This window comes from Glycine max, chromosome 19, assembly GCF_000004515.6.
Source record: "Glycine max cultivar Williams 82 chromosome 19, Glycine_max_v4.0, whole genome shotgun sequence".
Taxonomy (NCBI): Eukaryota; Viridiplantae; Streptophyta; class Magnoliopsida; order Fabales; family Fabaceae; genus Glycine; species Glycine max.
The window spans coordinates 43,995,417-44,001,416 of record NC_038255.2 but is presented as its reverse complement, the minus strand read 5'-3'; positions in this window follow the sequence as shown (position 1 = coordinate 44,001,416).

Below are 6,000 nucleotides of genomic sequence, written 5' to 3'. Positions count from 1 at the left end.
GGAATTTTTATTTTTACCTTAAAAATACGAAACATGCTTTTATCTTTCCTAACGCTACTGAACTTGGATAGGGAATCTAAAGGAGAATAGGAACTTGGTGAAGGAGGACAAAGCATTTGCTTTCGAGCTTTTGTTTGTTGCCCCATTCTTTCTTTATAATCTCGAAACCGACACTAACCCCATCTTGGCTTTGGAGAGCGAGTGATCATATACCAACTGCATCAGCTTCTAATGCCCTATAGCCTCGCATTTCATGGGGTCAAAGCTGTAGTTAGAATTTCCAAAGACACAGACAAAACAAAATGCTAAAAAAGAGAACAGTTACAATATTTGACTCCGTCAAATAAATGGACATTTTCACCATGCATGATTTCCCATAACACGTTTTCCTTTCTTTTAAATTTCATTTCCCTTCTAGAAAGCTAAGGAAAAACTACTTTTTTTTTTATAAAATAAAATAAAAAGAGAAAGATAAATAGAAAATGAGAAAAGTGTTAATTTGGATAATTTTAGTAGATAATTTTGAAAATAATTAATGGATGTAAAATAATCGTGACAAAATGTGAAGATAAAATGAAAGTACTTTCATGATATATTGTTATACATGAAAAGGGTTATGATCTAGCCTTCATAAGGATGCATTATATATGGAAGGAGAAAAATTAGTTGACATCGAATGCTAGTTAATATTTAGAGTATTTAGAGAGAAAACGACAAAAAAATATTAAATATAATAGATAAATAATATTTTAACTTGTGAAATATATAAAATAAATATTTTTTGAATATAAAATTATAGTATAATTAAAGTTCATAATAAATAAATATTTTGAACATATAAATCATATTTTAGATTTATGATAAACAATTTATGTTGTGATAAGGTTATTTTAATAATTAATAATTTTATAAAAATATTGAATTAAATTTAAAAATAAAGATAGAAAAAATAGATTAAAAGAGATAAGAAGTTAAGTAAAAAAAAATTTAAGAACACCTTTGCTGAAGAAAATTTCTTAAAAACACTCTTGTAAATTTTATTTTTTTTAATAATGCTCTCATTTAATATAGTTATTCTAATTTATATATAATGATGATATTTGATGTGATAAAAGCAGAAAAGTAAAATAATAATAAATATCAATAGAGTGTTTGTTATATAAAAGAGTCTACATGTCATTAATTTATATAAAATCGGTCCGTTGTAGAGTAGGCACAAAAGGAAAAATGGAAAACTAGACAAAACAACCTTCCACCACGAGAGCTGCTGCGTTTGGGTTTCTAATGCTCAGACACGCCATTCCGAATGAGCTCCTGACTTGAGACATGTCTTCATGATGCCCTTCCAAGATGTGGCAGAGAAGCATGTCGGTGTACAAACAATTAAAAAAACCCACCTCATTTACTGTGTCAATATTTTAATTTTTTTAATATAAATCATATTTATCTTCCATGAAAGATAATCCTAATTTGAGTTGAATATAACAACTATTGACAATAATATTCTCCTCCAAAGTAAACATATGACTATACATGAACCAAAATCTCTAATCAAAACAATCTTACATCAGTTAATCACATATTTAGTGATACCTTATCAATATTTAAACTAACACTAACTTTTAATTTTATAACTCTTGCTTATTTTACATACATCACACTACTACTATCTGCCTTACTATTGCATGGCATTACGTCAGTGATTATTAGTCAAAGACGCGTGGATAAGGATGCGTAGATAGAGGAACTAGATTCATCTTATTGAGACCTTCCCGCAAGTAGATGTATCATTCACCAGCTTGGGTACTAGGCTGCGATCTAGTATATGTGAATCATTCTTACTATCATTTTCATGGTACGAACAGGAATGGCGAGTGTGTTAGTTTCATTGAAACTCAATAAAAAAAACAACATTAGTGTCAACATCGTCCTGAGTTGGAAGGCTCTCAACCTGTGTGTACTTAACGCATATCAAATTCAAATGGAACAAGACAATAAAATAAGGGTAGTATGTATGTATGAATGAAACACATGATTGTGTCAATTATGTTATCCACTAATTACGGACGATATCTTGTCGGGGTTGAATCTCCCATATGCAGTTTGGGTTGAACTTACTTAATTTGCACAAAATATTTGTTGACCGTGGCTCTTATTCACTGAGAAAATCGCTCAAAAACATGAAGAATTATTATTAATCATAGAAGTAGCAGTTAAGAGGTGTTGTGCTTGATTTCTGATGCATAGATTCCGTACCAACAATTAAGAATGACGAAAGCAGTGCCTGTCCAATGTGAAAGAAGAATGGGGATACAGGATGCATGTACATTTATATCTAGTCAGTATTTGACTCAAAAGAACAATAATACTTAAAAATGTTTGCATATATCTAGACATTATAGTTTTTTTTTTCGAAGACTTAATTATATATTTTATTATTACTTCATGAATTTTATAATTCAACTTTATTTTTTTTATATTTTACTTACATGTTTTTTTAATTTTCGTGCATTTTAACCTATTCTTAAAATATGTAATAAAGTGTTGATATGTTTCTAAAAAATGATGTTGTTTTGTCATTAATTTTGTGTGAAATGACATTGTTTAATCACCAAAATAATAATAAAATGTGCAAAAAAATTAATTAAATGGGAAAATTCATATAAAATGATGATAGTTGAACACACATTACTTAAGTGTCGATAGTTGATGTCAAACCCACATTATTAAGTCCTTAAAAAAAATATTACCAATAGACAAGCCAACACTACTAATTAGTATTTTTCAAAAAGTAAATTATTGTTAGTGTCGCTATGAGTGCCAAATGAAAATCCTAACCCAGCAAATACAGTCCTCAACGCGTGGTTTCTCCCTTGTCCAATTGACATCACCACTAACGTCGTTTTATTTTATGATGACGCTGCCGAGGTGGATGCATGGCGCATTGTTCAACTTTGTATTCCTCAGCAAACACATCTTCTCGTTGCCTTCGTTGTTAGGGAGGTTATGATTAGGTTTGAGACCATGTTGTTGGTGGGCATTCCTTGATTGTTGCTCTTTTAAATCTCTCTTGTTGTAAGTCCAATGGCGGCCACGATGAACGAACTTCATCTTGTGGCAGAGATGACAACCAAAGGAGAGAGTGATTGGGGAGGTAGAAAGTGACAATGCTGAAGTTTTGATTATATTTTAGTTCCATATATGGTGGATATCCATGGGAAGCGATGGTAGTTAAGGACTTGGCTCGTGCTTTGGTATAAGATTTGTTTGCTTATGTGTTCACGCTACAAGGGGGGGTTTGGTTTTAGGAAGACGGTTATAGTGGTTGTGACATGGCTTCAATGATGACCCAATCTCAGTGCATTCAGATTTATTTTAGGCGCATCAAGTGGTAGGCATGACCAGGACAAAACATTACAAAAAAAACAATATTATTTGTTGTTTTTTTTTTTTTTAGCATCAACTTGGACGTTATGAAATGTCAGCCTTTTTTGGCTAACACAAATGCAATTGTGTAAACCTTGGTGGCGAGGAACTTAAAAAAGAATCTAATATTAAACATGTTTGCCTTAAAACAATTTTAGAATTAGTGATATTTTAATTTTTTTTTTTAAATGTGTAAATATGTATAATTGTTGAAGTAGTTGGACATTACAAATAGTAAAATACATCTTTTAGAGTATGATGTAATTTGAAGATGAACTATATGAAAACGGGTAAATATGTAATATTTCAAATACACAATTAAACGTGTTTGACTTAAAAAAATTTCAAGATAAACCATCAGTTAAAAAAATTTTGACTTATAAAATTTTTCAAATAAATGAGCTTTTTGGGAAGTTTCAAATAACATGTGAAAAGTTATACATAATTCGTGATTTGAGAATAAATTAAACGAAAGCGGATGAATATATAATATTTCAAATACACAATTAAACGTGTTTAACTTAAAAAAATTTCGAGATGAACCATCAGTTAAAAAAAATTTACTTATAGAATTTTTCAAATAAATGAGCTTTTTGGAAGTTTCAAATAACATGTGAAAAGTTATACATAATTCTGTAAATATTTTTTGCATTTTTTCCAACCTCTGATTTTGTTGAGAAATCAAATATACACTTAAAAAATAATAGTGTTGCTATTAATATAATTAATTTTAGGCTATTAAATATTATTAAAATATATACTGTATCAATTATCAATTACGTTACCAGGACAAGAAATTAAGTTTGACATTAAAATAAATAGGACGATAAATGCGATGAAACTTAGGGAATAAAAAATTGGAACAACAATGACAACTATGATTTGTGATGGAACATTCCCTCATTGATTTACATAATTTTTGTTGTGGGAATATGTTTTTGTCTTTTTTTGTTAAGAAAACAAAAATACATTTGAAAATAATAGAATTATTTTTAATATAATTAATTTCAACCTATTAAAATATATATTGGAGTTATTATTAATAATAAACTTTACGTCCACGCGGCGAGAAATTTTACATCAACACGGCGAGAAATTAATTTTAATTTTAATATTGAAATAAATGAGACAATAAATGCATAGAAAAATAAAGAACGGTTAAAATTATAACTAATTTTAATATTTATAGTAATTACATTTTAAATATATTTCTTTTATGTGCCTGCGAGAATATAAAATGTAAATGTAATTTAAGAGAGTAGAGTAAGAAGTACAAAATTTATCCATATAATTTAAAATAACGGTTAAAATTATAAATAATTAAAATGCTATTGACCATTCATATATGATTAATTTATGACCGGTATTTATCTCCTTCATATTCTCATTGTATATGCCAATATTTAAATGGTAAAAGAGGCTCAATGTGAGCTTACAACTTGGGACGTGTTTGGTTCTTAGTTGGGAGACTTGCAAGGTACGTTGGAAAAGTAAAATGAAAAAAAATATATTGTTTAGCTTTGAGTTGAGTTTGACTATGAAATTTTTTTTGACTCGGGTTTTCCTTAAAACTCAATTTGAAATATAGATGAAATATAAGAAAAGGGCTAGTTACTTTTACAAACTTAATTTGCAAAATGTAGTTTCTTAAACATAAATTTATAAATTCTAATTCAAACACCGCACTTACAAATTTACTTTTTATTTTAAAATAAATAAATTAAAAAATCTTAATTTCTCATACATATATCTTCATTTTGTAACACTCTAATCGAGGGATCACCACAACGAAGAAAGTCGCATGAAATGGCAAAAAAAAAAAAGGTTTCCTTGTTTGATGTGGATAAAAACTACATTGACATCCCATCACAGAACAAAGAATTTTAGTTTCAGACCAAGAAAGTGTCCTTGAGAACAAGATCCCCAACTGATGAACTATTTTTCAAAGGAAAACTCCTTCCTCTTAACCTTCTTCCTCGTGTCCAAATAGTTGAAAAGCTCCTTGAGAATGTCGATGCCACCACACCTCTTGAATCCTGCAACATCTCTCCCTCAGATTCGCACAGGGTTAGTTCTTATGAATCACTCCCTTTTGAGTATCAATTGAAATAGAAGGGTTGATTAGTGATCATCACATGTTCCAATGAAACAGAACAAGCAATTCTGGCTGGCTCAAAGGTCTAAAGCAATTCTTCTAGGTTCTCTTCTTTATCTTCATCTTTTTCACCCAATTCAACTAGGTCATACGAGTTGCAATTGTTCAACAAGAGTACCAGGGCAGAGCAAGAAAATTCAATCAACAGTGCCATCTCTCATTGTAAAAAGTCACAACTACAGGGTAGTTCAAACAACGTTTGTTCACAATCTCTGGTTTGTGGAAATAAAGAAACAACTAGGTTGACCCACTGAGAGGGGGAGTGAGAGAGTTGAGAAGAGCTTGGTCAAAAAGAATAAGTTTCTCATTTGAAACGAATTGAAATATTGTATGTCAAAGAGGCAATGTAGTGACAGCATTGGTCATTTGTGACAAATTGCCAAAGGGTAAATGCAACATATTGTTGGGGATCAGTGAGA